Here is a 12,377-nt window from a genome sequence, read left to right on the forward strand (position 1 = left end):
GTGCCTTCCTTAGTACCCATCACCCATTTATCCCATCCCCTGCCTACCTCCCTTCCATAAACCCTAAGTTTGTTCTCTATAGTTAAGAATCTATTATTATTTGCTTCCTTCTCTCTTTTTTGTCCTTCCCCTGTGTTCATCTGTTTTGTGAAATCGTATGATATTTGAGTGAAATCAAATATCAGTCTTTTTCTGACTGACTTATTTTGCTCAACATAACACAGTCTAGCTCCATCCATCCATGTCATTGTAAATGGCAAGACTTCATTGTTTTTGATGGCTGAGTAATATTCCATTGTGTGTGTGTGTGTGTGTGTGTGTGTGTGTGTGTATAAATAAATATTTATATATAAATATCGCCTCTTCTTTATCCACTCATCAGTCAATGGACACTTGGGCTTTTTCCATAATTTGGCTATTGTTGATAATGCTGCTGCAAACATTGGGGTGCATGTGCCCCTACTAATTAGTTTTTTGTATCCTTTGGGTAAATACCTAGTAGTGCAATTGCTGGGCCATAGGGTAGTTCTATTTTAACTCTTTGAGGAACCTCCATACTGTTTTCCAGAATGGCTGCACCAGTTTGCATTCCCACCAACAGTGTAGGAGAGCTCCCCTTTCTCTGCATCCTTGCCAACATCTGTTGTTTCCTGTATTGTTAATTTTAGCCATTCTGAGAGGTGTGAGGTGGTATCTTATTGTGGTTTTGATTTGTATTTCCCTGATGATGAGTGATATTGAGCATCTTTTCATGTGTTGCTTGGCCATCTGGATGTCTTCTTTGGGAAAATGTCCATTCATGTCTTCTGCCAATTTTTTAACTGGATTATCTGTTTTTTGGGTGTTGCATTTGGTAAGTTCTTTATAGATTTTGGGTACTAACCCTTTATCTGATAACATCATTTGCAAATATCTTCTCCCATTCCATTGGTTGCCTTTTAGTTTTGCTGATTGTTTCCTTCACTGTGCAGAAGCTTTTTATCTTGATGAAGTCCCAGTAGTTCATTTTGGCTTTTGTTTCCCTTACCTCAGGAGATGTGTCTAGTAAGAAGTTGCTATAACTGAGGTCAAAGTGGTTGTTGCCTGTTGTTCTCCACTAGGATTTTGATGGTTTCCTGTCTCACATTTAGACCTTTCATGAATTTTGAATTTATTACTGTGTATGGTGTAAGAAAGTGATCCAGTTTAATTCTTTTCCATATAGCTGTCCAGTTTTACCAGCACTATTTATTGAAGACACTGTCTTTTTTCCACTGGGTGTTCTTTCCTGTTTTGTTGAAGATTAGTTGACTCAATAGTTGTGGACCCATTTCTGGGTTTTCTGTTCTGTACCATTGATCTGTGTCTGTTTTTGTGTCAGTACCATACTGTCTTTATGACCCCAGCTTTGTAATATAGCTTGAGGTCCAGAATTGCAATGCCTCCAGCTTTGCTTTTCTTTTTCAAGGTTGCTTTGGCTATTCGGAACAAATGTTTGTTCATATCTCTGTAATAAAACAAGAAGTGTTTTTCATCTTTTAAACATTCATTTAGATTCACTGGTTGTAATTGGGTGTTGCTTCACTTAGGAGGGTATTAATTATCTCATTTATTGTATTATTTCTATCAAATCACAGGCCTTTCGAGTATAATACATTTAGACCTTAGAATTTTAAAGGCAGTCTAAAAGGTAGTAACTTGAAGGGCCTGTGATTTGATAGAAATAATACAATAAATGAGAAAATTAATACCCTCCTAAGTGAAGCAACACCCAATTACAGCCAGTGAATCTAAATGAATGTTTAAAAGATGAAAAACACTTCTTGTTTTATTATAGAAATCTTTTAAAGACTTTCTCTTGGCTTTTAAATGAAACTGAATGAAGCCCTAATTTATAACAAAAAATAGTGTTTAAATGTAAACAGTTATACCTATACCTCTCTGACAATCCAGAATTAACAAACAAACGGACCTGTAGAATGTATCTAGTTTCACCTCTTAATTTTCCTTCTGAGACACTAACATAAAGAATCAAAGTGAATTGGCTAAGCTCCCATGACTAATTAATGGCTAAGGAAGATTTTAACCCACATCTACTTGTTCCTGGCTCAGTGGTCTATACCTTGTTTTTGTTTTGATTTTAATTAGTCTTTTGTAACTTTCAGGGAAATCGGAGATTATGAAATACAGTTATCTCAATTTCCCAACAGTGTAGACATAATTTTAGAGATAAAGTGATTTGACTAAGTCTGATACTTAACTAACTCTACTATGTTACATGGCCACAAGTTTCAATATACTATTCCCTAGTGATGAACTATGACCTGTACATTCTTAACTATCCAGCCCTCTTTTGATACTGCCTTGTGTGCTGGCTGCACAGAGGTCATGTAAAAGCTGACATCCACCTGGAGGTGTGATTAGACATTTTCGTTTCTGGATTCTTCTGGTTTTTGTCAGTTTTACAAATCGCTGAATGTAATCACGCATTTGCCATTACACTCAGAGTACAAATAATCCAGTCTTGAGCATGTGGATTTCCGTAGCATCTTATGTTAGGCAATGTTGAAAATGATAGATTATTCTTCAAAAAAGATAAATAAATGACTAGAAGCCAATAATTCAACAGTTGCATGTTAACTGTAAAGAAAGGGTGGTAAATCTTGGTTAGATGTCTAAGATTAAAACCCTTTCCATAGTTGAGGACAGTGATATTTTTAATAACACTAATTTACAGTGGACAAACAGTAGATGTTTAACACTGATAATCTCACCATTCATTAGACCTTAAAAGTAGGGATAATTATTGCTGCCCGGAAGAGTTGCTATAGTGTTATTTATAGCCATGATGAGTATAAAAAACTTAACTTTTTATGTTCAATTGAATATTAATTCTTGCTTCATTAAACGCAGACTAGAATATTTGCATTGATGCTTTCCCTATACCTTTTAATTTTCCAAGTTGTTTAGGCTGCTTATTTGTCATTATTATATTTTGCTTTGTTCCCCACCCCTAAACAACCCATATAACCTCTCAAGTGGTAAGAAGGAGCCAGAGGGTATTTTCTGAAGGAATTGTGCCCTACGCTTCCTAAGAAGAATTTTTGCTTGGTAGCCTGGTGATTAGGAAGAAGTTCTGAGCAAAAAAAGGAAAAGCTTTTTGATATCTCCAAACTGATGATTCACGGGACTCGGATCATACATATCCTTCTAATTGGGCTGAGTAACACATCATTATCATGTCGATATTTGACGTACTCATATCCCAGTAAGTTATTTGATAAGAATAATGTAACAGTGGTCTGCAGGAGGTGAAGTTTTACAAGCCCCTGTGGTGCAAACAATTTCAGAAGCGAGTAAAACCAAGTAACTAATGCAAACAGCATAGCAAGAGTATTTATTGTCATTTATTTTAAAACAAAAAAAGAAGATGCCATGAACAGTCCTATTTTTTCTAATTCTTAGCCTAAGTTGCAGATGCAGTGAGGAAATATGATTCCATCACTAACAATAAAACAAATGTTGCAAATTCTGTGCTCTAGCTACAGTTATGGTCTCTCTCCACTATTAGCCCATAAGTGGATGTGCAATTTCAAATGTCTTGAGACTATTGCAACTTCCATCCCTTCAAAAAGTCCAAAGACTCAGTTTCTTATTAAAATTCCATGCCTTTATGCTTCATATTTCTAATGCCTCCACCTGTTATGTCACCCTCACTCCTGATAGAAACTTATTTGGATAATGTCTGGAAGCAAAGCGTTCCCCCCTCCAAAAAGGTTAGGGATGGAGGCACTCTGTCAATACCTGACAGGTGTAAATTTTTTAATGTATGAGCAGTATATGAAAATACAAATCACCTCGGAGAGCCAGCCTAAAGCAGACTGAAAAGCTGTCATAAGCAATTTTCAAAAGGCATGAGTTATTTGGTTCCCTTCCAAGGGGAACAACTCCACAGGCATAAATTTGTGAATGGTACTTGACAATCTTAACAAGTCCTGCTCTCTCCTAGCTTACTGTATGGCCAACAATTGTTGTGGACTTTCCGTTTGCCTGTATTCCAAGACCAACAGAATATCAACATGATAACTGAGAAGAACTTGAACCACCTTCCTGACTGAGGCACATGCCAAGGAACAGATTAAATAGCCTCACAATCTGGGGCTCTTTGAAGCAACTTATTTGCCAACAGATTATTTATGGGCTCTTCTAATACACACCAACTCACTGAGTGTCATAATATTAGGGGAAATGGTAAAGTTCAATGGCCCCTCCCCCAATCTCTAGTTAATGTGCTGTACCATTGTAAGATTTTTTTTCTCTTTGGCCCTGGGTTCATTGAAAAATCTTTACTAACTCAATATCCTTCTCTCTGGTGTGAGAAGGCTGACTTTAGCAAAGGAGTGCATGATTGGCAAGTCGGTTCTAATTGAATGAGTGTCAAGGTCAAAAACCAACAAGTGAAGAAGATGAGGAAGCCCTGGAGTGATGTTTGTTTCAAATTATATTACATATATATATATATATATATATATATATATATATATATATATATATATTTAGTAGCATAGGGCTCTAGGGAGAATATGTAAAATTGAAAAAGCAAGAAAATTACAGTATAGCTTTATGTTATATCCATTGAAATAAAGAAACCTGTATTTTGCAGGTCTTATGAAAATTAGACCACACAAAAGAATTATGATATCACAACTCTTGAGAATTCAACATTTGGGGATGAGTTATATCAGGAATGTCTCCCGAAGGATTTGCTTTGATGGAAGAATAAAATAAAGGCTTTGGTTCTTGTAATTCAGGATCCCCCAGTAGCTTCTGCTGATGTTCCCCTAGGATAGTCATTTTCAAACTACTTTGATCATGACACAGAGAAAGGAAAATTATTTACTGGGACTAAATATACACAAAGATACCTATAACCACAACTTAAGTATTATTCAAAGGAGACCTACTCCTGTCTTCCATGATACACTTTGATACTCCCATTCTATCTCAGTATTTCATTTAAGAGACTGATTATACTGCACTAATTTGATGACACAGCTTAACAGTGATTCACACACACACACACACAACTGGTTCAAATGCATTTCACTGTAAACATTCTTGTTCCAAGAATATGCTGTGTTCCTCCCATTGGACCTATGTTCATGCCAGTGTTCCTTCCAGAATGCCCTCCCTTTACCTAAATTTTAATCATCTTAGAAGTGTCCAAGAAGGTGGGCTGCCTGGGTGGCTCAGTCTGTTGAGCATCTGACTTTGGCTCAGGTCATGATCTCATGGTTCGTGAGTTTGAGCCCCGCATCGGGCTCTGTGCTGACAGCTCAGAGCATGGAGCCTGCTCTGGATTCTGTGTCTCTATCCCTCTCTGCTCTCCCCTACTCATACTCTGTCTCTCTCAAAATAAATTATTATCATTAAAAAGCATTAAAAAAGCATTAAAAAAGTGTCAAGGAGGAGAACTCTCACCCATGGAATCCTGGAAACTTATCCTTCACCAGCTATTTCTTTCAGCAAGATTCCTACTGGAGCCACGTGCACAATAGAGCTACAAAGGAACATTTTATTATTAGCTGTGGCTTTAACACCAACCCACAAGGTGTGGTAGCCCAGACTGTGGAGAAAATTTGCTTTAGAGCATCTCTAAAAGTTTAGAGTTAGCCTGGAAACAAAAATCAAAGCAATGCTCTTAGTCACTGCATTCTACAACCATATGCTATATTCATTCATTGAAAATTCATTCAAAATTCATTCATTCATTCAGAAACGTTTATTGTGTGCCTGCAATGTCCCAGGCATTATGTGTTTACTGTGATAACACTATGATGGTGGTCTATCACCAGTATCTGTGGAGTGAAAAAAACTCTCTGTTTCGTTAAATCCTTCAGCTCCTCTCTTTAGATCCTTAATTGAATGCTTATCCCTATTTATAGTATTTACCATGTAGTGAGTATTTAGAGGTAGTAGTTTCCCCTCTTTTAAAATCATTTTAGATTCTTGTATATGATAGCTAGCACAAGAAGTTGTTCTGTAACAATGATTTTTTTCTCAATGCTGTATACTTGGTGTGAGACTAATAATTATCACTTGGGTAAATGCATGAACATACTGGATTTATTTAAAAGGATTACTTTGTTATCCTGGCTATTTGTAACTACTGTATAATTTAGTTACTTGTAGCAAATACATATTTGGAAAACTGGTAGGATGCCTACGCCTAATTAAAAAAAAAAGAAAAGAAAAAAGTAGGCTCTTAAGGGTCTTATGAATTCAGGAAAGAGTCTGAAACTCTTCAAATAAGTATGGAGGTGGTAGCTTTTCTGGTTATGTTTTGCTGTAATAGAATGCTTATCCTAGAATATAAATGGTAATTATTCTGGTTATCTATCACTGCATAGCAACGTCTCTAAATTTAGTGGCTTGACACAGTAACCACTTTATCATACCTTGTGACTTTTATGGAGCAAAAATTCAGGCAATGCCTTAAGAGTAAATATTCTCTCTATATTTTGCTGGAAGTTGGGCTGATCTGAAGGACCCAAGAACACCTCACTACTGTGTCTGGGGTACTGGCAGGGATGGTTGTGTGACTGGGTTCATCTAGGACTGATAACCAGCCACTTACATGTGACATCTTCACAGTGACAGTTTTAGGGTAGCCAGATTTCTTGTGTGGCATATGAGGACATTCCCAAGGACAGTGTTCCCCAAGTGAGTCTAAGACAATTAAATGGAAGCTGTGAGACTTTGTATGATCTTGACTCAGAAGTCCCAGAGTACATTGTCTCCACCTTCTAAGAACAGTACATTAGCTTTCTATTATTGCATAATAAATTGCTCCCAAAGACAGCTTACAGTTGCAAACGTTATTATCTCACTATTTCTGTATGTCAGGAATTTGGCAGCATTTTAGCTGGTGGATGCTGGCTCAGAGTCTCTCCTGAGACTTCAGTCAAGCTATTGGCCAAGGCTGCAGTCTCACTTGAGGACTCAGTTGAGGAGATTTTGCTTCCAACTTACATAGTTTTTAGCAGGCCTTAGTTTCTCAGTGACTCGTGTCCAGGGATTTTCACTCCTCATCAAATGGACTTCACCATAGGTTCCCTGAGGAACTTTATGACATGGCAGCTGACTTCTTCCAGAGAAAATGACGAGAGAGAGAGAGAGAGAAAGGGAGAGAGAAAGAAGGAGAGGGGAAGGGAGTATGATTGTTTAGTTTGAAGATTAGAAGCACTTCTGATCTCCTTAGAAGCCTTTGGTTTCACTAAAAAGTACACTGAGACACCACCTTGGATCAAAAGATATGCATCTCACACGTAGACTCTTTGCTTCATGTTTCAACTAGGTTTTCTTGCCAGTACCTTGGATTTCACCTTTTTTTCAGGAGGCATTTCCTCATTTTAGTGTCATATGCCATATGAAAATGGCAAGAATTTTCAAAACTATCAGTTTTCACCTCCCTTTTACCAGTCCTTGAGTTCATCTTTATTCTATTGTACTCCACTATAAGCAGCAAGAAGAAACCAGAAAGCAACTTTAACACATTGTTTGGAAACGCCCTTAATTGAGTCACTCAGTTTAAAAAGGCAATTTGCTTATTTCCAAGTTACCTCAGGTAACAAGATTGCTAAATTTTACTTCTGTTCCGTAAGAAGGACCTCGTTCCCTCCAGTTTTCAATAACATTTACCACACTTTCCTGCAAATCCTCTGCTACTATCCTATCAGAGATCATGAGACAGTTTCTCTGGGTACTTTAGGCTTTTAACATCCGTATCCTAAAATCCCACTGCCTGGTTTCAATGCTATTCCCATATTTGAGAGTTTTTGTTTTTGTTTTTGTTTTTGTTTTTTTATGTTTGTTTGTTTGTTTTGTTTTGTGGTATTAGTTTTCTATTGTTGTGTAAGAAATTACCCAAAATTTTAGCAGTTAAAAACAACACACATTTATTATCTCACAAGCTTTGTGGGTTAGGAATTAAGAAGCAGCCTAGCTAGCTGTCTTCTGTCCAGGGTCTGTTTCAAGGTTATGCTGATGGAGACAGAGGGCTACAGTCTCATCAGAAAGATGTCCCGAAGATCACTTCCTAGCTCACATTTGTAGGTAAACTACATAGCTCTTCATGTCGATGGCATTTTCCATTGTCTACTTAGATGCTGTCTTTTAGCTAGATCTATGACATATTTTAAGAAAATTACAAAACATATGAGTGCACAGTGAGAAAGTCAGGTATTTGACAGCAAATTTTAGTGTGATTCTTACCAACTATTATTTCATGATGGAACATACTAACTAGAAATCATTACAATGTAATATAAATAAAAACTTTCCAAGTACGGTTTTTTATAGTAATTAGTTTTTGTTCTTTTGCACATGTGATACAGTTTTTAAGTGGCATGTGTGATTTCATGGGTATATACATTCTCCTAAGCAATAAATACTTGTTTTAAAGTATCTCTTTTTGCAAGTTCTACCTTTATTTTTTTGATGTTTATTAATTTTAATGTAATTTATTGTCAAATTGGCTTAGTGTTTATTTATTTTTGAGAGAGCCAGAACGTGATTTGGAGAGGGGCAGAGAGAGGGAGACACAGAATCTGAAGCAGGCTCCAGGCTCTGAGCTGTCAGCACAGAGACCATCTCAGGGCTCGAACCCATGAATTGTGAGATCATGACCTGAGCCAAAGTCGGATGCTCAACTGACTGAGCCACCCAGATGCCCCTGCAAGTTCTACTTTTAGATCACTCTCATATTAGATTTTTTGTTAATTAAAGACTTTGTGTTAAAATAAAACACTAATGAAATATTGGAATTACTTTATTAACTTCCTTTTTCCTTCACTTTCGATAGAGTTGTGATTTCTAAGGGCATGTTTAGTTCTGTGATCTGTTATACCTCCATTCTATTTTCAGTCCAAAAATAGGTTCAACAAAGGATTCTTTCTTTGTCCTGTGCTTATAAATGCTGGCAAAATGAGTATATCTTTTGAAAGCAATTTCTACTGTTATAACAAGCCGGAGTCAAAATGGCCAATCTGTAATAAGCCAACCCTTATTAACTTGCACTAAATTATTTTCATTTGGCAGATAGAATAACCACTTTTCCACTCTTAATTAGAGTTTGGTCTAATAGGATTGACAAGTCAAACTGGAGGAAAAATGCTGTATTTAATTGCTTTTAGAATTCAGTATTTTTCAAAAATAGATTCAATGTTGAGAAAGCTATAGAGAAACTTGGAGAACCCACATTTTGTTTTTCAGGTTACTCCTACTCCTAAAAATCAAAACAACTCTAACCAATGGATATTTGTAAATTGTGCTGTTGCATATTAGTATCTATGCCCTTAGAGAACTTAGACTGTAATTAGACAGTGGTAGTTTATCTTATAAGCCACTTATTTCTCTTTTTACTCTTGTTGCATGAAAGTAATTTATTTTGCCCTTTGGGACTATATCTTCTGGTAGAATGTACACAAGTTTGGCACTCATAGAAAAGAGAGGAATGTAGTTTAAAAACAACAACAACAGCAACAACAACAGCAACAACAAGTTTAGAACCATAAGTATGCAAGTTCCAATCCTGACTCAGTTGCCTACTAGCTGGGCAACCTTGGGCAAGTTACTAACCTTGCAAGTGTCTCTGAGATGATGTGAAGAGTGGAGGTATAAATATATAATGCTTCTAGTAAAGCACCTAGTACCTAAGATATGCTCTGTAAATCTTGGTTGCTATTACCATGGCTACTATGTTCTCAACATCACTCTACGTTTTAAAGTACACCCACATTTACAGACCTTATCTCTTCCCAGTCCAGGTCCTCAGGTGGCAATGAGAGTGAATAGGTTAAGTAGTCATGAAATTGGAGTTGTAAGTTAGCTTAAATAGAATCTTTAATAACAAAGGTGACTGGGAAACTATGGGGTTTGCAGAGGATGTCATTGAAGCATGTGGCACTGGGACAAAAGTTGTATGAAGTCAGTGATTAGAGAAATATAACTAGTTCCAATTTGGGAAGGAAGTGAAGGGAGAGAAACAGGAAGGAGAGGACCTTAATGTGTTATCCCTTTCCTTAGAAAAATCATAGGCCATCCCTTGAAGAAATGGACATATCAAATCGTAAGCAAAAGATACATGATGATATCTTTAGCCGTTCTCACTTGAATCATAAATTGTAATGACTTACAAATGCCCAAGCTTATAACTACTGTGTAACTTCCACTCAGTAAACTTTTGGGGATTTTGTCAAATATTGAATGTTATGCAATTTTAATTTATGTTGAAATTGAAGTCTAGTCAATTTCCCAGGGGGCATAAATCAAAGATATAGATTTTCCTCCCCATTTCATCCATACCTAGTATAAATAAATTATATTATGAAAGTATTTATTCAAGAAATTATAGCAGTGCTAACATAGTAGGCGCTCAGTATTTTTGCTTGCATGAAAATTGACTTAATTAATTTGAGAATCTTCCCCTAGTGTACTAATTCTAAGGTGATTTTATTAGATTAAATTCAGAGAAACTATTTTCATCTCATCTGCACAAATTTATCCATAAAACACGCTCTTACAAAGACAACACCTTTCAGTACTTTTATTTATTTACATTATTTTCAAGGATTTGAGTCATTGGGTCTTAGCAAAAAGTGGAAAACTAGGAAGGCCTAAAAATAAGGTGTTTATTTTACGTACCAGAATATGCAGTTGGGGAATACTGATATTTTATTTGATCCACCAAAATTCAATAATTTTTTATCGTACAAATAAGAAATGTCAAAAATAAAAGTGGCCAAAGTATATAAGAAGAGGTAGGAAAAAAAATCTAGTCATTCAAAAAAAATCACCATTAACAGATGTTATACACAGAAATAACCATGTAGGCTCAATATAAAAAACATCCAAGAATATAAAAATTCAAATGGCAATTTGTGTCCCTTTAGCCTGTTTCTTATTTCTTAGGCCTACTTTGCCAACCTGCAACAGTTTTAATTCCTGTTTTGTTTTCTCCCCTACATACTTCAAGTTTTATAGAACTATCAGCTTTAAAATTATTTCAACCATAATGATCTATGACATTGGAGTCAACAGAAGAGAAAGAAAAAGCAATCATTTACTCTTGTGTCTTTTTCTTCATTGTTTCATGGATCTTGCATTTTAGGGGAAAATCCTATTATTCCCTATTGGGGAGCTGCTTCTGCTCCCTGCACTTAATAAGGAAGATTCCATACATCCTGCAAAGGGCACTGGAGAAAAGAGTAGGCTGGGCAGAGGAAGAGAAGGCGCTGGCCCTCTGTGCCAGCTTCGTATGTAAAATGGTGTTCTCTTTGAAACTGGGGGATTGTACAACTTTTCTAAAGGGATATTGGAGCAGCCTTCATCAGATAACTCAGTTCTGGTTGCGAGACTATGAGAGCAATACACAAATACATTCTCTTTGTTTCTGTATCTACTGAATCTGCAGTTTTTGAGAAGCATTTCTCTCCCTATTGTGCATTTAACTTAAATCTGACATAAACCATGGATGAATTTTGTAATAGTCCCTACTGGTGCGTAAGTCCCAGAAAGGCATTTTGGATAGGCTAATATCAGCAAAATTTTAGTGGGTAGTCAGGGAATGATACAGAAAACATGTAAATTGGCCTCCATGTGTGATAGTCAACTAACACTCTACTGAGGGGCTTCAGGTTCATCTAAATGTGAATAATCTATGTTAAGTGATTTACAACACATTTGGGGCACCATCCAGGGTGTATTTTGAGCAGAAGGCATAGTTCAGAAATTAGGACCTCATGGGTTTTTTTGTTGTTGTTGTTGTTGCTGTTTTATTTTCTGTTTGAAATTATACTACATATGTTCTCTTTTGTTTGGGGATTGTCACACAGCCCTAAAATTGTTTATAGCTTTCAACCAAGAGGAGAAAGAGGGGGTGGGTGAGGGGAGGAGCCAGGGGAAGACAGCTCCATAAAAGTGCCCCCACGCCTCATTTTACCCTTTCCTGCAGTGAGATCTCCCCTATCTCTCACTGAAGAATACTTTCATTAAGACCTATCCTATAAAGTGCCTTTGCAAATAGTATAAAATGATCTTTTCATGAACAGGTCCAAGAAGCTAAAACTGTTCTAATAGCCTCCTTGAGCAATTAGGCCTCTCTTTACCAGCATCTATCTCCTTTGTGTTTTTGAGGTACATCTGAACCTAACTGTAGGTAGGCTTTTTTTTTTATTATTATTATTATTATGATTCTGGATTGTATAATAGAGTTGTCTTTCACATGTATTTAGGATTTTAGTATTCTAAAAATTCCCCCTAATGATTAAAATGTGTACATTTGAAATAGGTAGCTCACCATAATGTGCTTTGGTTGTAGGAAAAAACAAACAGCAACA

The 12,377-nt window shown here is 36.4% G+C and overlaps 1 protein-coding gene across 1 annotated transcript in view; it reads left to right on the forward strand.

The window, feature by feature from the left end:
• PDZRN4 (PDZ domain containing ring finger 4) overlaps positions 1-12,377 on the forward strand; it is a 362,325-nt gene that overhangs the window by 177,016 nt on the left and 172,932 nt on the right. The gene's annotated exons all lie outside the window — the stretch shown is intronic.

Source organism: Panthera tigris, chromosome B4, assembly GCF_018350195.1.
Source record: "Panthera tigris isolate Pti1 chromosome B4, P.tigris_Pti1_mat1.1, whole genome shotgun sequence".
In the NCBI taxonomy this organism is placed as follows: Eukaryota; Metazoa; Chordata; class Mammalia; order Carnivora; family Felidae; genus Panthera; species Panthera tigris.